Source organism: Macrotis lagotis, chromosome X (genome assembly GCF_037893015.1).
Source record: "Macrotis lagotis isolate mMagLag1 chromosome X, bilby.v1.9.chrom.fasta, whole genome shotgun sequence".
Classification (NCBI taxonomy): Eukaryota; Metazoa; Chordata; class Mammalia; order Peramelemorphia; family Peramelidae; genus Macrotis; species Macrotis lagotis.
In genome coordinates this window covers 239,399,207-239,421,075 of record NC_133666.1, presented here as the reverse complement: position 1 = coordinate 239,421,075, position 21,869 = coordinate 239,399,207, and the positions used below count along the sequence as shown (strand labels likewise).

The window sequence follows — 21,869 nt, the reverse complement described above, 5'->3', positions numbered from 1 at the left end:
CAAAGTATCATTAAAATGTATTTTTGAGACTTCCCCACTTATGGTTAGAGGCATCCTGGAAGGAGCCCCTGAGCTCATCCTCGAGAATGGTTCTGGGTGTTAAAGGCTTTCTCTGATTGTCAGTGAGGCAGTCATAGGGGGTTTCTGTCCCTGGACTCATTCTCAAGAAGAAGATGAAGGACTAAAGCATGGTAATTTCTGAAGGAATGTTTTGGAGTTTGAAAGGCTAATGTTTCAGTGAAAACTTAATCAGTAGACCATGAAGAATTAAATGTATTTGTTTGAATTCTCCATATACATCCTATTTCCTTCCAGTAAAATGTAATCATCTTGAGAGCAGGGACTTTTTCATTTTTATTTTTGTAAACCTGATTCTTGGCCTAGATACATCCCAGGCTCACTAAATGTTTTTTGCTTATTTATTTGCAATGTTCACGTTCATTGGAGGTCTGGATGACTTCTTAGAGAGATTTTCAAGTAGATTTACGTTTAGGCTAGACTAGATAGACTCTCAAGTCCCTTTCAACATTGATATTCTAATGTTCTAATTATTCTAATATTCTAAATATGCTAATATTCTAATTCATAAACACTTTCAACCTCTTAGTATCCTAAATTAATGCTGTATCAACAGATTTCTAATTAGCTAAGAGGAGTTACTATAATGTTGAGTCCAAATTAAACTTCCATCTTTGGCAGATTTAAAGCAACTAAAGCGACTAAACAGTGAAAAGAAAATTTAGTACTAGGAGAAAGCTCCAGTCCAATCTCATTTTGTAGGAGAGAGAACTGAGGGACTAGTCTTGCCAATAGTCATTCACTGCCTAGGCTGGGACCCGAACCCAAGTTATTTCTCTGGCCCATGTTCATTTCAGTAGTGCAATGGGGGGGGGGGGGGGGGCAGCTAGGTGGGACAGTGGGTAGAGCACCAGCCCTGAAGTCAGGGGACCTGAGTTCAAATTTGGCCTCAGACATTTAATAATTGCGTAGTTGTGTGGCATTGGGCAAGTCATTTAACCCCTTTGCCTTAAATAAATAAAAACAAATTAAAGAAAAAAGAAAAGGGCAGCCAGGTGGCTCAGTGTATTAGAGCATCAGTCCTAGAGTCAGGTGGACCTGAGTTCAAAGACCACCTCCTGTGTCACTTAACCCCATTGCCTTGCAAAAACAAAACAAAACAAAACAAAAAACAAAAAAAGTCTCTTCAATCTAATAGGGGGAGAGATACATATGGGAAAAATTGGAAACAATAAAAAATGAAGGACCAAATGAATTAGGAATACAAAGAAAGAAAAAAAAAAGACAGTCCCTGGTCTCCAGGAGACTTCAATAGTATAATGGGATCACACAGAAAATGAAAATATTTTCTTTGACAGAAACAGATACATACACACACACACACACATATGAATTCATTTTTGCTTTAGAAAAGTGTTAATGAGCCAGAAAAAAATCAATTTACTACCAAATTAGCCCTAGAATGTGATAATATAACAAAATTAATCCACAACTTTAATAGGAAGCAATATATATGCTATGACATATGTTATTTATTTTCACAATATTTTCCAAAGCAATTATTCCTACTGTTTCTAGATCATAAACTACTTGAAGGAAATAATTGGTGTCATCTATTTCCTCTACATCCCCTACAACACCAACACTATTCTATCTATGCACAAAGCAGGCATACAGGAAAATATATACTGATTTAAATCTCAATGAAATAACCTAATCAGGTGCGTATGTTTCCTAACCAAACTATTAAAATCATTTTCAACTTGACATATCCACTGCCACAGAGTTGATGTACAAAATGATCTCCTCTTGGATTTTTGTTGAACTAAGTTGATTAAATGTAAGCCATATATAGACTCTGAATTCAGTACATCTGAAAAATGCTCTGTAATTGAAACTGTAGGATGACAAAGCAAGAAAAAACCACCATCGTATGAGCAGGACAGTAAACTGGTTTTCTATGTAAATTAATTTATCAACAAGATAAATAACATGACCTTACCCAGAGATGCCTTGAACGTTCTTTCTCCCTTGTTTTCTTTGCCTAATAATAGTAACAAAAATAACAAAAAATATAACCGGCATTACATTTTTACATTTGTGAAGTATTGTACATGTATTATCTCATCTGGACCCCTCAATAACCTTGTGAATTAAGTACTTTTTGAAACCTATAAAACTAATTCAAAAGCTGCTTCATCCATGAAACCTTCCATTGCCCACCCTGGTTAGTATCTTTCTGGCAGCACTTTGCCATTAGAATACAAGTCCCCCAGTGAAAGATGGATGCATTTATATGATACTTAACAAATATTATTTCATTTGATTTATATAACCTACGAAGTACATTCCATTATTATATCTATTTTTACAGATGAGAAAATCAAGGCTACAGGGGGTTTAAATGACTTGCCTAGAGTCCTTCAAAGCCCATCTGAAAAGACGTCTCTGCTATGAAGCCTTCCCATTAGAAATTTCCCAGTTAGCAAGTGTCTAAGGCAGGATTCAAACTCAATACCCAAATCTAGCCTACCATCCATTATGCCACCCAGTATTTTATTTCTTCTGTAGGACCATAAGGGAGCAAACAGTGAGTACTACTTTACCCTTAGTGTGGGGTTTGAGATTAGCTTCAGTTTCTATGACTGTTATTGAAATAATTTTTAAATTTTCTAGAGTATGGGGAAAGATGAATGTTTAACAATAGATGTTCTGAGGGGGAGGGATATATGGTTGACACACTTTTATGTTTAATATGCACTATTAACATGTTACAATGGCTTTTTAAGACTAGACAATCAATAACATAATAACTCATTTGTACCATTGTAGCATTTGTAGCATTTACTTATTTCTGAGTTGTAAATGCTCACAATGAAAATTTAACATATAGCTTTGGAGGAATGCTATACTACAGAATCACAGAAAATTATCATATCTTCATCAAATTAATGAACCTCCATTGAGTTCTAATTTCAGTTCAGTAGAACTTTAAAATTCCAAGGAACTGGGCTTACCAGTGCTTCCTGGGAACATTATTCATCCACATAGTTGATCTGAAATCTTGGCAGTACTCATGCCAAAATACAGCTGCCTATTTTCAACCACCAACACTGGCCCACAAAGTCCTTGGAGAGGTACAGTGATTTGGAAATGCCCTGTCTAATTTTTTTTACAGTGACTGTAGAATAGACTGGGTGTGCTGTTTGTCATTGTATTAGAAATTCTTTGGCAGGATGAAGTGGTAACACCATTAAAATTTAATAACCCACAAACGTATTATAATATACTAAGAGGAATAAGGATTTTTACAGTAGTTGCTGTAATTTCAGTAATAAAAGATGATTAATTGAATAGAAGGAACAAGTGAGGAAATTGTGGTAAGATGGTGGAATAAGGTAGGAAACCACCTGGTTCTCCCATATTCCCCCACAAATAACTTAAAATAATACCTCAATGTAAATTTTAAACTGATAGAAAAAATTAAATTGGGGTAAAGACTAAGACAATTTGGGAGGTATTTAGGAAAGATCTTACCTCCCAAGGTGAGAATCTGGCCTTATTGAAGTAGAGCCATAACTGAGTCTACAAATAGCAAGCCTTGGAGTAGCTGGACTGGTAGTTTCTGAAGTTACACCATTGAGGATGTTGGAGATGGGTGACTGATCAGGGGAGTTTGTAAGGGCCCTCTTCTGGTGTTAGATATGGGGCCAAAAAACACTGATCAAATAAGATCCAAGACTGTGACTGTGGGTGAGGACTGGGAAGCACAAGCTGGTGATAATGATGCAGAGGGGAGGACCATTACCGGCTGTGGTCACTGGAAGAGCAGAGTACCTTGTTTGAGTTCTGTGGCAGAGGGGCTAGTTGATACTTGCAGCCACCTAATGATTCTAGGGACCCTTGCTGTGGCTCAGGGGCAGAGAGGAGTACCTGAGATCACTTCTAGACCAAGGCATGAGAAGTAATCATGCCTAGTCTTTTTTTTAAATTTTTATTTATTTAAGGCAATGGGGTTTGAGTGATTTGCTCAAGGTTGCACAGGTAGGTAATTATTAAGTGTCTGAGTCCAGATTTGAACTCAGATCCTCCTGATTCCAGGACCAGTGCTCTATCCACTGCGGCACCTAGCTGCCCCCACACCTAGTCCTGGATTGTAAAACACTGAAAAAATCAGTAGGCCAAAGATTCACAGATAGGGCTCAGAAAACAACAGCATGAAAAAACTGAAGCCTTGGTATTATCCCCCCATACCTAGGAGCAAAACCCAACTCTAACATAAATTTAACAAACAAGAAAGAGATTATTTTTAAAAAAAAGGAAAAAACTGAGAAAGAGCCTGGTCATAGGTAGTTATTCTGGTGAGAGAGAAAATCAGGGTTCAGACTCAAAAGAAAACAAAACAATTTCCTCTAAAGTTTCAAAGAATAATGTAAAATGGTCACAAACTCAAAAAGAGTTCTTGGAAGAGCTTGAGAAAGACTTTAAAAATCAAATGAGAGAGGTTGTGGAAAAATTGGAAAAAGAAATGAATAATTCAAGAATAGCAAGAAATTTATGATAAGAAAACCAATTGGGAAAAATATCTAAAAACTTACCAAAGAAAATAATTCCTTAAAACTTAGAATTGGGCAAGGGGGAGCTAATGACTTCATATGGCATCAAAAAAAATAAAATTTTAAAAATTTAAAAAAAGAGAATGTGAACCATCTCAGAAAAACAAATGACATGGAAAACAGAATGAGGAGAGATAATAGAATTGTTACATCACCTGAAAGTTATTATTAAAAAAGTCTACATTCTATCCTTTAAGAAATTACTAAGAAAAAATGTCCTTAAATTCTAGAAATAGAGGGTAAAACAGAAATTTAAAAAAACAAACCACTGATCACTGCCTAAAAGAGAACCCAAAATGAAAATACACAGGAACATTATATCTAAGTTTCAAAGCTCCCATATCAAGGAGAAAATATTCCAAGAAATTAGGAAGAAGCAATTTAATTATTGTGGAACTCTAGTCAGGATAACACAAGATTTAGCAGCTTCTATAGTAAAAAAAAAACCTGACAGATGCAGAATAAAATGTTTTGAAGAGCAAGGGAGCTGGGTTTACAACAAGAGTTACCTAAGCAAAGTTTAGTGTAATCCTGCAAGGAAAAAATAGATATTTAATGAACTAAAGGACTTTTAGGTATTCCTGAGGAAAAGATCAGAACTGAAGGGGAAATTTGACTTACAGGAATCAGAGGAGGTGTAGAGCCAAGATGGCAGTGTGAAGGCAGCATTTCCTGGGAACTCCTTCCCCCCCAAACTCCAAAAGCCAAAATTATGACTCTAACCAAAATTCAGAGGGGCGGAATCCACAGAAAAACTGAGTGACACATTTTCCCAGTCCAAGAGAACTTAGAAGTTCCATGGGAAAGGTGTGTTTCACCAGAATCAGGGGTTGGAAAAAAGCCCTGTCCACAGTGCAGCCCAGAAATCACTGGCAACAGCTTGAAGGGGAGGGGAAAGAACTCTGAGACACCAGAATGAGTGTGGAATGAGGAGCACCGACTGTAGAACCTGCAGTGAGAATCTGGAGAAAGCAGCCTGCACCCTCAGAGACCATAAGGGAAGTCTGCAGAGATTTCTCTGCTCTCCCTTGGGGTAGGATTCTGCTGTTTGCCTACACTCATATCCAGGCTGCAGTTTGGGCTTCCATACTAAGACAGCAGGATCCTCCTTATGGGTCCAAGGCAGAGGGAAGTATGGGTCTATCTACATATCAAAGCAAAAGGCAAGAGAGCATAAGACCTTGAAGGAATAAAAATCCCAGTGGGGTGTCCCCTCAAAAAACAACCCAAAGCCTTGGAGGTGCTGTCCTGGGCTGAGGAAATGAGTAAACAACAGAAAAAGAAGAATGTGACTATAGAGAATTATTTTAGTCCCATGAAAGATCAAAACACATACTCAGATGACAACAAAATTGAAGCTTCCATATCCAAAACCTCCAAGAGAAATAGAAAATGGGCTCAGACTATGGATGAGCTCAAAAAAAGACTTTGAAAAGCAATTAAGGGAGATGGAGGAAAAATTGGGAGGAGAAATGAGAGTGATGCAGAAAATTCATGAAAACCAAATCAAAAGCTTGATGAAAAATGTACAAAAAAATACTGAAGAAAATAATATGTTAAAAACCAGTTTAGACCTAATGGGAAAAAAAGCAAAACAAAAGACAAATGAGGACAAGAATACCTTAAAAAGCAGAATTGACCAGCTGGAAAAGGAGATAAAAAAACTCTCTTAAGAAAATAACTCGCTTAAAACACAGAATGAAATCAGGAAGAAATAAAAGTCTTACAAAAAAAGCCAAAAATAGAAGAAAATGTGAAATATCTCATTGGAAAAACAACTGACCTCAAAAATAGACCCAGAAGAAATAATTTTAAAATTATTGGGTTATGTGAAAACCACAATCAGAAGAAGAGCCTAGACTTCATTTTCCAAGAAATAATACAGCAAAATTGCCCTGAGATCCTAGAAGCAGAGGGTAAAATAGAAATCAAGAGAATTCACTGGTCACTTCCTGAAAGAGATCCCAAAAAGAAAAACTTTCAGGAATATTATAGCCAAATTCCCAAATTGCCAAATCAAAGAGAAAATTCTAAAAGCTTCCAGAAACAAACAATTCAACTACTGAGGTTCCATAGTCAGGATTACACAGGATCTGGCAGCATCTACATTAAGGGCTCATAGGGATTGGAATATGATATTCTGGAAGGTAAAAGATCTTGGTTTACAACTGAGAATCAATGACCCAGCAGCTCTGAACATCCTCTTTCAGGGGAAAAGATGGATTTTCAATAAAACAGGGGACTTTCAAACTTCCCTACTGAAACAACCAGAGCTGAACAGAGAGTTTGATCTCCAAGTGCAGTACTCTGGTGAACCATAGAGGGAGTGGAAGAGAGAGACTAACTATGAGAAGCTTAATGATTTTGAACTGTTTGTATTCCTGCATGGGAAGAAGATCTTGATAACTCATGAACTTTCTCATTTATAAGAGCTGTTAGAAGGAGCATATGTAGATAGAGCACAGGAAGGAGAGGAATATAATGGTATAATAGAGTAAAAAGATGGAGTCAATAGGTGATAAAGGAAAGTTTTGGGAGGAAGCGAAAGGAAATGAAGAAGAAGCTAAGAAATTTCACATAAGAGTCAAGAAAAAGCTTTTTCAATGGAGTGGAAATAAGGAGGAATGAGTAAGCCTTCATTCTCATCAGAAATGGCTCAGAGAGGAAATAACATACACACTTAATAGGGTGAGGAAATCTATCTTACCCTAGAGAAAAATCAGAAGAAAGAGACGGGATAAGGGGGAATGGGGGGGGGGGGGAGGGAAGGGGGGAAGAGGTGATAAAAGAGAGGGAAGATGGAGAAAGAGGTTACTCAGATACAACACACTTTTGGACAGCGCCAGGATGAAAGGAGAAAGAGAATAGAATAAATGAGAGTGGGGAGAAATAGAGTGGAGGTACAGCTAGTAATAGCAACTGTGGGAAAAATATTGAATCAACTTCTCAGGTGGACTTATGATAAAGAAAGCAACTTACCCCAGAGACAGAGCCATTGGAATCTGAACACAGAATGAAGTACATTTTTTTCTCTCCCTATGCTTGAGGTTTTTCTTCTTTTTTTGGGGGGGGGGGTTGTTTACTCTTATAACACATTCAATTTCGATCAATGTGTAGCATGGAAACTATGGAGACTATCAGACAGCCTTTTGGGGCGGGGGAGGGAAGGGGGAAATTGTAAAATTCAAAACCTTATAAAAAAGATAGGTAGATAATACTATTGTATATAATTGGAAAACAAATAAAATGTTAATAAAAAAATAAAAAAAGAATCAGAAGACACATAAGAAGATAAACATGAAAGACTAATTATAAAGACTTTAATAAAATTAAACTATTTACTTCTTATATGGAAAAATGATTTTGGTAAATTTTAAGAAAGCTATAATTGCTACAGTAGTTATAAAGAGCATACATAGATAGAAGGCTTTAAGTTTAGTTAAATATAATGAGATGATCCCCAAAAATAAAATTGGATAGGGAGAGGTAAAATGGAGCAACTACCTCATACAAAAGAGGTATGAATAGAAGAACTGTTTCAATAGAAGAGAGAATTGGCAAAGAGTGGGTAATATAGGAAACATTCTCATCAGAACTTATTAAAGAAGGAATATGATATACATTTAGTAGGGCTTAAATTTCTTAATTTACAGAACAACAGGAAAGCAAGAGAATAACACAAGGAGGACAACTTAGAAGGGTATTCAGATTAATAAACAGGAGGAAAGTATAAGGGAGAAACTTTTAGAAGGTTAAGTAAATTAGGGAGGCAGTGGTCAGAAGTAAATTAGATTTCTGAGGAGGGATAGGGTTAAAAATGAGAGGGAAAGAGAAGGAATAAGCAATGAGGAAAAATAGAAGAGAAATAAAACTAGCAATTATAATTTTAAATGTGAAGGGGATGAGCTCACCCATAAAATGGAAACAAATGATAGAATGGATCAAAAACCAGAACTTAATAATATATTACTGATAAGAAACAACATCAAAAATACAAAACACGCAGAGTAAAAATAAAGGACTGGAGTATAATTTATTATACTTCACTTGATGTAAAAAAAAAAGCATGATCTCAAAGTTAAAGCTAAAAAAGATTTGATTACAAAAAGATAAAAAGGGAAACAACATTATGTACTGCATCATGAAACTTCATCAGGGTACTACAGATGATTACATTTGCCCTTCATTTTTGAAGACCATGACATCAAGAAGGTTCTGCCATGACAAGCACATGAACTGGATTTGTGAGGGAAATGCTATGCTAAGTCACCAGTCTCACTTTCTGACCACTAGATTCAGATGACTCTAGAGAGAAAAAGAAGCTGGTGACTTAGCACAGCCCTCCTTATCAAATTCAATTCATGTGCTTTGTCATGGCAACCCTGATGTCCTGATCTTCTTTGAGAATGAAGGTACTATAGATAATGAAGTAATGTCAATATAAACATAGATGCACCAAATGCTATAGTATCCAGATTTTTAAAGCAAAAGCTAAATGAATTACAGATGGAAAAATAAAGCAAAACTATAATGAGCAGAACTAGACAAATCTAAGAAAAAATAAATAAGAAAGGAACAAGGAGGTGACTAGAATCTTAGATAAACTAGATATGATAGATATGTAGGAGAGAATTAAATGGGATAGAAAGGAAAATACCTCTTTCTCAGTGGTATACATTATCTTTACAAAAATTGACTATACAGTAGACCACAAAAACTTTAGAGTTAAATGCAGAAAAGCAGAAATATTAAATGTCTTCTTTTCAGATCACAATTCAATAAAGATTATATTCAATAAAGGACCATGGAAACATAGATTGAATAACCTAGTCTTAAAGAATGAATGTATTAAAGAATAAATCATGGAAACTATAAATAAATGTATTAAAGAGAATGATGATAATAATGAGACAACACATCAAGTGGCCAAGTGACCTTGGGCAAGACACTTAACCCCATTTGCCTTGAAAAAAAACCTAAAAAAAAACTTATGGGATGCTGCAAAAGCAGTATTCAGGGGAAAATTTTTATCTCTAAATGCTTGCACCAATAAAATGGAGAAAGAGTAGATCAATGAATAGAGTATTCAATTAAAAAAATAAGAAAAAGAATAAATTAAAAATCTCAAATTAAATACCAAATTGAGTATCCTGAAAATTAAAGGTTGGGATTAATAAAATTAAAATTAAGAAAACTATTAAACTAATAATTAAAACTTGTGACTAGTTTTATGAAGAAATTAATAAAAATATAAATCATTCATTAATATGATTAAAGAGAGAAAAGAAAACCAAATCACTAGAATTAAAAATGAAAAAAAAATGTATATACCACTAAGAGGAAATGAAAGTAATTAGGGAGAGTTATTTTGCTCAATGCCAATAAATTTAACAATTCAAATTAAATGGAAGAATACTTTCAGAAACTGTCTAGATTAAGAGAAGAAGAAATAGAATATCTAAATAACCTATTTTAGAAAAAGAAATCATACAGACCATAAATGAGCTTCCTAAGGAAAAAGCATCAGGACCAGATAGATTTACAAATGAGTTCTACTAAACATTTAAAGATCAGCTAATTTCATTATTAAATAAATTATCTGAACTCCAAAATCAGAGTCCAACCAAACTCCTTTTATGAAACAAATATTCTTCTGATACCTAAACCAGGAAGAGCAAAAACATAGAAAGAAAATAATAGGCCAATTTCACTAATGAATATTGATGCAAAAATTCTAAATAAGACATTAAGAGACAAAAATAATATATCACAAAGATTATACTTTATAACCAAGGGGGATTTATACCAAGAATGCAAGGCTGGTTCAATATAAGGAAAACAATTAACATAACTGATCATGTCAATAAAGAAGGAATAAAAATCACATGATTGTATCAATAGATGCAGAAAAGGCATTTAACAAAATATAGCACTTATTCCTTTTAAAAACAGTTAAAAGAAGAGGCAGTAATGGATTTTTCCTTAAAAAAATAAGAACCAGCTACCTAAAACTATCAGCAAGAATTATCTTTAATGATGAACTTAGGAGCCTTTCCAATAAGTTACAGAGTGAAACAAGGATGGCCATTATTATCAATATTATTAAATATTGCACTAGCAATAGCTGGCAATAGCAATAATAATTGAAAAAATTGGAGAAATCAAAATGGACAAAGACATAATAAAACTATCCCTTTTAACAGAAAATATGATGATATCCTTGGGAAATCTTAGAGATTCAACTAAAAAGCTAGTTGAAACAATGATTTTAACAAAGTAGTAGGATATAAAACAAACCCATATAAATCATCAGCATTTCTATATATCACCACAAAGTCATGCATGAAGAGAGAATAAGATAGTTCATTTAACATAACTGTAGAAAATAAAAATATCTGGGAATATACTTGCCAAAATAAATTCAGGAACCTCATTTTAAGAAACTGAATAACCTCATTTTAAAAAATGAGTGGGACAAAAAACAAATTATAGAAAGAATTAACCATTTTATCCTAGATAATGATAATAATGAAACAACATACCAAAACCTATGGGATTCATTCAAAGCAACTCTCAGGGGATATATTATAGCTCTAAATGCTTATATGAATAAATTGGAGAAAGAAGACATCAATAAACTAAACAAGCAACTAAAAAAATTAGAGAAAGAACAAATCAAAAATCCCCAATCAAATACCAAATTAGAAGGAAAATGAGAACATAAGAAGATTATATATTATATATATATATAGTATATATATATACTATATATATGATATATATATAAATAATATGTATATATAATATATAGTATATATATATAAATTAAAGGAGAAATTAATAAAATTGAAAGCAAAAAAACTATTGAATTAATAAATAAAACCAAAAATTGATATTATGAAAAAATCAATAAAATTGATAAACCTCTGGTCAATTTGATTAAAAAAAAGAAAGAAGAAAACCAAATTGCTAGTATCATAAATGAAAAAGGTGAACTTACCACCAATGAGGAGGAAATTAAAGTAATAATTCGAAATTATTTTGCCCAACTCTATGCCAATAAATTTGATAATCTAAGTGAAATGGATGAATATTTACAAAAATATAAGTTGCCCAGGTTAAATGAAGAAGAGATTAAATACCTAAACAACCCTATCTCAGAAAAAGAAATTCAACAAACCATTATTGAACTCCCTAAAAAAAAATCTCCAGGGCCTGATGGATTCACAAGTGAATTCTACCAAACATTTAAGGAACAATTGGTTCCAATCCTGCATAAACTTTTTGGAAAAATAGGGAAAGATGGAACTCTGCCTAACTCTTTCTATGAAACCAATATGGTACTGTTACCTAAACCAGGAAGAGTTAAAACAGAGAAAGAAAATTATAGACCTATTTCCCTGATGAATATAGACGCAAAAATCCTAAATAAAATCTTAGCAAAACGACTACAACAAGTCATCACTAGGATAATACATTATGATCAAGTAGGATTTATTCCAGGAATTCAGGGTTGGTTCAATATTAGGAAAACTGTTAGTATACTCAATTATATCAATAACAAACCTATCAGAAATCATATGATCATATCAATAGATGCTGAAAAAGCTTTTGACAAAATACAGCATCCATTCCTATTAAAAACACTAGAGAGTGTAGGAATAAATGGACTGTTCCTTAAAATAATTAGCAGTATCTATCTGAAACCATCAACAAGAATTATATTCAATGGGGAGAGGCTAGAGGCATTCCCAATAAGATCAGGGGTGAAACAAGGGTGCCCATTATCACCACTACTATTCAATATTGTATTAGAAGTGTTAACATCAGCAATTAGAGAAGAAAAAGAAATTAAAGGAATTAGAATTGGGAAGGAAGAGACAAAACTCTCACTCTTTGCAGATGACATGATGGTCTACCTAGAGAATCCCAAGAAATCATCTAAAAAACTACTGGAAACAATTAGCAATTTTAGCAAAGTTGCAGGTTATAAAATAAACCCCCATAAATCCTCAACTTTTCTATATATGTCTAGCAAGAAACAGCAGGAAGAGCTAGAAAGAGAAATCCCATTCAAAGTAACCTCAGACAATATAAAATATTTGGGAGTCTATTTGCCAAGACAGACTCAGAATCTTTTTGAAAACAATTATAAAACACTTCTCATACAAATTAAATCAGATTTAAATAACTGGGCAAATATCAACTGCTCATGGATAGGGAGAGCTAATATAATAAAAATGACAATTCTACCAAAACTAAACTATCTGTTTAGGGCCCTACCAATCAAAATTCCAAAAAATTACTTTAATGAGTTAGAAAAAATTGTAAGTAAATTCATATGGAGAAATAAAAAGTCAAGAATTGCCAGGAGCTTAATGAAAAAAAAATGCAAACGAAGGTGGCTTAGCACTACCCGATCTAAAATTATATTATAAAGCATCAGTCATCAAAACTGTTTGGTATTGGCTAAGAAACAGAGTGTTGGACCAGTGGAACAGACTAGGTTTAAAAGCAGGAGAGGAGCATAGTAATCTGCTATTTGATAAACCCAAGAGTCCGGCCACTGGGATAAAAACTCCCTCTTTGATAAAAACTGCTGGGATAATTGGAAGTTAATATGGAAGAAACTTAGATTAGACCAACACCTCACACCCTTTACCAAGATAAGATCCAAATGGTTACAGTACATAGACATAAAAAACAATACTATAAGTAAATTAGAAGATCAAGGACTAGTCTACCTGTCAGATCTATGGAAAGGGGAACAGTTTATGACTAAGGAAGAGTTGGAGAACATCACTAAAAACCAATTAGATGATTTTGATTACATTAAATTAAAAAGCTTTTGTACAGATAAAACCAATGTAATCAAGATCAAAAGAAAAATAGTAAATTGGGAAACAATCTTTACAATTAATGATTCTGACAAAGTACTCATTTCTAAAATATACAGAGAACTGAGTCATATTTTTAAAACAAAAAGCCATTCTCCAATTGACAAATGGTCAAAGGATATGCAAAGGCAATTTACAGATGAGGAGATCAAAGCAATCCATAGCCATATGAAAAATGCTCTAAATCATTAATTATTAGAGAAATGCAAATTAAAGCTTCGCTGAGGTACCACCTCACACCTCTCAGACTGGCCAGTATGATGAGGAAGGATGTGGGAAATCTGGGACACTACTACACTGTTGGTGGAGCTGTGAACTCATCCAACCCTTCTGGAGAGCTATTTGGAACTATGCCCAAAGGGCAACAAAAATGTGCATACCCTTTGACCCAGCAATACCACTACTGGGTCTATACCCTGAAGAGATGCGGAAAAAGGGTAAAAACATTACTTGTACAAAAATATTTATAGCAGCCCTGTTTGTGGTGGCAAAGAATTGGAAATCCAGTAAATGTCCTTCAATTGGGGAATGGCTTAGCAAACTGTGGTATATGTATGTCATGGAACACTATTGTTTTATTAGAAACCAGGAGGGACGGGATTTCAGGGAAACCTGGAGGGTTTTGCATGAACTGATGTTGAGTGAGATGAGCAGAACCAGAAAAACACTGTACACCCTAACAGCAACATGGGAGTGATGTTCAACCTTGAAGGACTTGCTCATTCCATCAGTGCAACAATTGGGAACAATTTTGGGCTGTCTGCAAAGGAGAGTGCCATCTGTATCCAGATAAGGATCTGTGGAGTTTGAACAAAGTACAAGGACTATTCCCTTTAATTTGGGAAAAAAAAAACAGATATCTTATTGTCTGATCTGGTTACCTCTGAGAATTCTGTTCTCTTTAAGGATATGATTTCTCTCTCATCACACCCAATTTGCAGCAAGGTACAACATGGAAACAAAGTAAAGGCTGACGGAGTGCTATCTGTGGGGTGGGGGTGGGGGGAGGGAAGCAAGATTGGGAGAAAATTGTAAACCTCAAATAATATCTTTAATTCAAAATAAACAAATAAAAAAAGAAAAAAATAAATTCAGGAACCTTATGAACATCATTATACAACATTATACATACAAATAAAGTCAAATTTAATTTTAATTATTTATGGGTAGGCCAAGTATTCAGTGCCATCTCAATTAAATTACAAAAAACTATTTTATTGAGCTAGAAAAAATAATAACAGAATTCATTTGGGAGAACAAAAGGTCAAAAATAGTGAAAAATTAATTGAAAAATGCAAAGGAAGGAGGTCTAGCAGTATCAGATCTTTTTATTATAAGGTGATAATTATCAAAACCATCTGATACTGGCTAAGGAATAGAATGGATCAGTGGATAGAATAGATATACAATATACAGCAGTAAATGCCTATAATGACTGAGTATTGGGTAAATATAAAGATTTAAGTTTTGGGGATAAGAATTCACTTTTTGGTAAAAAGTTGTTGGGAAAACTGGAAAGCAGTCTGGCAATATCTTACACCCTTTACCAGGAGAATGTCAAAATGGATATATGATTTAGACATAAATAGAGATACCACAATAAATTATAAGAACAAAGAACATATTACCTGTCATATTTATGGATAGAAGAAGAATCATGAATAAGCAAGAGTTAGGGAGCATTGTGAAATGTTGTGCTAGACCTGGAGTCAGGAAGACAAATTTTTCTGAGTTCAAATTCAGCCTTAGACAATTACTAATGTTGTGACCCTGGGCAAGTCATTTAATCCTGTTTGTCTTAGTTTCCTCAGCTGTCAAAAGAAGAAATGCAAACCACTCCATTATCCTTGCCAAGATAATCTTAAAAAGGATCACAAAGACTCAAACACGATTGAATAATGACTAAACCACAACAACAATTGCCACCCATAATGCACACAGAAGCACAACCCACAAGCAGAAATCTCATTATCTCATTATATCTATTTTTGTTTGATTTCCAGATAATTCAATTGATCTCCCTAGGTACTCTTTTTTTCTTAGAATGTATATCTATCCCAAAGAAACTTCTAATATGGTAGCTCACATTAAATATCCCCATTCATAGGTAAAAAGATTACTTGAAGTAATTTTCCCACTCATTTATGTAACTTCAATTGATATTTAGAAGAATTTAAAGTTTCTTTTCAACTATGAACTTCCTCAAATACATTTAATATAGTGTCTCTCAAAGTGCGAATCATTTGCCCCACCATGAGAAATTTGTGAATGCTGAATTCAAGGTTTAGGAATATTTATTCTAGTAGCACTTGTTCCTTTTTCTTATCTACCTCATAACATGTAGTGACTTTTCAAAGCAATGGCACCTCTTACAAAGTCAAATCTCTTGAAAAAATTGTTTGGAATCAGCATCTATAATCCTTTAGTTTCATGGAAAAAAATCTATTTTGATTTGAATTTTGAAATGATTTCTAAACTCTTACTAGTCTTTTGTTTTACAGAAATGCTTTCTGAAAAATTCGGTGTAAATAAAAGATGCTTGTGAATCAACTCACATTTCCATTAACATCTTTATCATCAATTCTGATTAATCTCCAGCTGATTACAAGAAGCTTTGTTTCCTTGCCTTTCAACTTGAGATCTACAAGGAGCTTTTCTGGAGCTCCTAAAGTAATAGTTGCCTCTTTTCCTAAATACCTTAGATTTAACTATCATGCATTATTCTCTTTCTATTTATTCTACATATATTTAAATAACTATTTAATATCTCATCCAAAAGAATGTTGTTAGCTCCTTTTGAGGAAAGATTGTTTCAATCTTTGCATTTTTATCCCCAGGACCTAGTCTACTTGCTGGCACAGAGGAAGTGATTAATTCCTAAACTGGTTGGTTGATTGAGTCAAATAATTTATTAGTAGTAGTGTAACAATTCCTTAAGGGCAATAACTTGTTTTTTGATTTTGTTTTTATTTTTAAATCTCTGTCTGATATAGTGCCTTGCACACAATTTGTACTTAATAAATATGTATTGAGTTGAACTGGAGAATTTTAATGACCCATTATCGAATGAAAATGCAAGAAAGGGCAGAGGAAGTCAGTATTTATATGTCAACTGCTATGTGCCAGACATGTTACCTTACAAATATGATTTCATTTGATCTTTACATCAACTCTACAGAAAACTCACTATTTTTCCTGATGCCATAGTGCATTGCTTGCAAAGAGGACTATGACAGCATGGAGGTGATGCCACCACAAGCAAGTGAATTGGGTTTGAGTGAGGGAGTTGCTGTGCTAAGTCTCCTTCAGTGCTGCCTGAGTCCAGTGGCCAGATATGAATCAGGATGATTGGAGATGGCTCTGGATACTACGTAATCAGGGTTAAGTGACTTGTCCAAGGTCACACAACTAGTTAAGTGTTGGGTATCTGAGGCTAAATTTGAACTCAGGTCCTTCTGACTGCAGGGTGGTGCTGTATGCACTGTACCACCACCTAGCCACCCCTATTTTGTAACATCAAATATCACTTTCTAACAACTATTCTGTAATCATGAATTTTCCTATATTCTTTTTGGTTTTGGGAAACAAGGTACATACATTTTTTCCTTTTTTTGAATAGGAAATTCAGTGACAGTGACCAAGCTATCAAATAAAGAATGAAATTATTCAAATGAAAATAAAATAAATTTAGAAAAGACATAGAAATTTAAACTCAGTTTTGCTTTCTTAAAAAATATTTCCACCCTTTGAGCAGAACCAGAAAAACACTGTACACCCTAACAGCAACATGGGAGTGATGTTCAACCTTGAAGGACTTGCTCATTCCATCAGTGCAACAACTGGGAACAATTTTGGGCTGTCTGCAAAGGAGAGTGCCATCTGTATCCAGATAAGGAGCTGTGGAGTTTGAACAAAGTACAAGGACTATTCCCTTTAATTTAGAAAAAAAAAAAACAGATATCTTATTGTCTGATCTTGTTACCTCTGAGAATTCTGTTCTCTTTAAGGATATGATTTCTCTCTCATCACACCCAATTTGGATCAAGATACAACATGGAAACAAAGTAAAGACTGTGGGGTAGGGGTGGGGGGGGGAAGCAAGATTGGGGGAAAATTGTAAAACTCAAATAATATCTTTAATAAAAATATATTTAAAAATATTTCCATCCTTGGCAATTATTTTTAAAATGAACTGCTTTGGAGTAATGAACTTTTAAGAGCTAATTGTTCCTGGGCAAGCACATTCTTTGGATAGAAGCATGTTGTGCCACAAGTGACCTTAACTTAAAATTTCTCAGACAAACATAATGTTCTGAAATATGGATCTTTGACAGCATGTCATTGACCCACCTTTCTCAGTTTGACTTGAAAGTAGAAAAGTAATGCTTAACTTGGGGGTATAAGAATGGAACTGCATCCAAACTTAATCTGTTCCATAATGATGAGCCAGGGGCACAAGTTTTTACCCCAATATACAAATGTGTCTCTTTTTAAAATCTGAAGTGTTTGATAATTACTGAATATGATAACCTGAAAATGAACAAAGAATTTAGACTGAAAGAACAGATATAATATTTAAAATAGATCTAAATGGACAATGGACTATCAGAATACAGGAAAGGGAGGTGGACCAGTCATGTAGAGAGAGCAAGAGATTATAAATGGACAACCTCAGTCTTGCACTGATACCTATTAAAAGTTAAGGAAAGGGGCAGCTAGGTGGCATAGTGGATAAAGCACCAGCCTTGAAGTCAGGAGTACCTGGGTTCAAATCTGGTCTCAGACACTTTATAATTACCTAGCTGTGTGGCCTTGGGCAAGCCACTTAACCCCATTTGCCTTGCAAAAACCTAAAAAAAAAAGTTAAGGAAAAAAAAGACCTAGAAGGAAGGTTTCAAGGGTTAACAGAGGCAAGAATCAGAGAAGATAAGAGAATGAACATGAATTCTGCCTCTCCTAGAGCCTAGATGAGTCACCTAACCTGATGGGGCTTCCAGTTTTTCACTTGCAAAATGAGGAAAGTAGCTAATGACTCTTCCAACTCTAGCTTGGTGTTTTATGATTGAGATGGGCAGCAAGGGAGGGAATATTTATATCAGTGAAATCAGGTCTAGTGAGGGATTTTTTAGTCCCTAAATAGTGTGCATTTTACTGTTTCCATATTTCCCAGTTTTATGTCACTGGAAATAAAGAATTGGCATGTTTCATCTTTTTCTCGATTCTGAGGTATTTATTTACAATCTCAGAAGGCAATTTCTATTTCCCTCTCAGCTTTTCTCCAAGAGGATTTACAACTGAAATGCAAGATTGAGGGGGTGAGGAAGAATTGGCTTTGAATTCTGCCTCTTCTATTTCCTAGGTGGAGGACAGTGGGCAAGTCATTCAATCTCTCCAAGTCTGAGTCAGTTTATTTTATTGCAAGATTAAGTAAGACTAGTAAAGACTAGTAGCATTTACTTCAAAGGATTGTCATGAGGCTCATGTGAATGTATGTACAAAATCCTTTGCAAACTTTAAAGCTCTAGGTGAATCTTGGTTATGGTTATTTATATGTCTCAGTTATTGTTTTATTGTTTTATGATTAGTGGGAAGAGAGCCAGCCTCAGAATTAGAAAAGACCCAGATTCAAATCCTGCTTCTGATCTTCACAGGCCAGGAGACCCTGGGCCTCTTGGTGCCCCCAGAAACTCTCTAAGACTTTAAGCTGCAGAAAATTTATCTATTGGAGAATATTTTCTCACTGGTAGTGCCCTACACCAGTGAAAGCATAGAACTGGACTGATAATCAGTTTCTCCATAAAAATTTACAAAGGAAACTGCGACTCCAAAAGGAGAAAGTCCAAGGTCAAACAGAGAGGAAGTATACAAATTCCTAAAGACACCAAATACCAGCATCAATATTTCTAGTCTGCAAGTGGCCCATGCTAGAATGAAAGTTATAGATATATACACTAATAATAATAATTAATAATTAAAATAATGATGATGCAGCTACATGGTCCAGTGGCTAGAGCACTGGGCCTGGAGTCAGGAAGACTCATCTTCCTGAGTTCAAATCTTGCTTCAGACAATTACTAGCTGAGTGATCCTACACCAGTCACGTAAAAGTATTGGGCTCAGTTTCCTTATCTGTAAATTAAACTGAGAAGTAAATGGCAAATCATTCCATATGCCAAAAAACTTCAAATGGTGTTTTCCCAAGGAGTTGAGCATGTTTAAATAATGACTGAACAACAAAAATTAGTTGTTTATGTAGTGTTTTAAGGTTTAAATTGCATTTTCCATACCACCCTGAGACTCAAAGAAGGTACCATGGTAACATCGCTAATAAGTGTCAAAGTCAGAACTCAGATGCATATTAATTCAACAAGTTATTAAAAACCTGCTAAGTTCAAAGCACTGCTCTAGGCCCTGGGGATTCAAATTTAAAAAAAAAATATTAAAAAATAGTACCATCCTCAAGGAGCTTATATTCTACTAGAAATGTCTGATCACATACATGATCATTTCTACCTTGATGGCACAGGTTGTTATCTGGTATTTTCAGTCAAGTCTGTGACGCCCATTTGGGGGTCATTTACTTGGCAAAAATATTGGAGTGGTTTGCCATTTCCTTTTCCAGCTCATTTTAGAGATGAGTAAACTGAGGCAAACTGGTTCAGTGACTTGCCCAGGATCACACAGCTAGTAGGTCTCTGAAGCTGAATTTGAACTTAAATCTTCCTGACTCCAGGCCCAGGACTCTAGCCACTGTATCACCTAGTTGCCCCATGAATTTTGTACACTTAGGAAACGAGAGCAGAACAGGTTGATATAACAAGCTGGCCTAACATTGACTGTTGAGAGCAGATGACTTGCTTATGTGAACTTGATCTCCAGTCAATGGACAGGGTTCAATAGTATTTTTCTGAGTATAATATAGACAATTAGGGTTTAAGATTTATCTCTATTAAATTTCACTATTTGGTCAGGAAGACCGGGTTCAAATTCTATTCTGCCACTTGATCACTGCACTCTAGGCAAGCACTAAGGTTGGAAGTTTCCAGACAGTGAGAGAGCTACATTAGTTAAGGAAATTCCTTGACAAGAGCTTCTTATACCAAGGAAATCACAGGTTTCCCCATTGTTCCCCCTCTCTAAAAAAAGACAGGTTACATTCAGGGTCATATGTCAAAATCTTATAGTTATAGGGCCCCAGGAATAGTTAATGGCACAATGGGATAGAACTGGATAGCAGCAGAAGATAGAGTGTGGAGTCCCTCAGAGATATTGCAGGCTTGGGTCCAGGCCTCTGCAAAAAAGCAAGTTGCACAAATGTTTTGGCTTCCCAGTGCATATAAAAAATATGTTTACACTGTATTATAGTCTATTAAATATGCAATAGTGTTATATCTAAAAACAATGAATATACCTTAATTAAAAAAAATACTTAGTTCCTAAAAAAAAGATCTGAGTTCAAATATGACCTCAGACACTTACTAGTAGTATGAGTCTGGGTAAATCTCTTAATCCTGTTGGCCTCAGTTTCCTTATCTGTAAAATGAACTGGAGAAAGAAATGTCAAACTACTCCAGTATCTTTGCCAATTAAACCTCAAATAGGGTCATGAAGCATTGGGCATGACTGAACACCACCAACAAAAAGAATTGTTATAGAAAACATGAAAATATACAAATACCACATTGGGGTTATGGTCCTGATTAGATGGAATGGCAACAATAACACATTCTACTCCAGACACCAAATTCAAAAAGCAAATGACAAATGAGCTAAAGTAAATGCCACTTGGAGACATTTCTGTGATTTGTTTACCCACCTGAGCTCTTAGACAATCTCTGAACTTTGCACACAGATCCCCTAGGCTATTTGTACCCCATTATTTCAGTTCACTATTCATAACCTCTCTAAAACAATCAAACATGACAAATAAAACTTTTCCATCATTATGGAAATTTAACCTTTGTGAAAATTCACAAAGGAGTGACCAAGAAAATGAGAAAGATTTGTATATTCATTTCTATTGCTGCTTCAGCAATTTTAGCTCTTAAATCTTTAAATAACCTTAGCTGGATAAAAAGGAAAGTTATTTTTTCTTATCATCTCAGGGGAACACAGAGCATGGCCTGGGTATGTCAACGCATGGACAAGGGCACACTGCCAGTGACTCTTGGGAGAGCTGCCCTGCTTACCATTCCCCCAAGAATTGAGGGTCATGCTCATGCCAGGGTGGGTTGGCATCTACTGGCACACTTGGCACTCAATTTCTGCTGGCTTATGAAAATGTTGAAGCTTATACCTGAGTTAGTCTCTTGTAATGTTTCCTTTCTAGGGAGGCTTA

At 34.9% G+C, this 21,869-nt stretch overlaps 1 protein-coding gene across 1 annotated transcript in view; it reads right to left on the bottom strand.

Moving 5' to 3' along the window:
* The window catches only part of ANKRD34B (ankyrin repeat domain 34B), a 45,930-nt gene that overhangs the window by 7,917 nt on the left and 16,144 nt on the right, over positions 1-21,869 (bottom strand). The window contains 1 exon segment of the mRNA XM_074200036.1: positions 2,021-2,062. The gene's annotated coding sequence lies outside the window, so the exon portion shown is untranslated.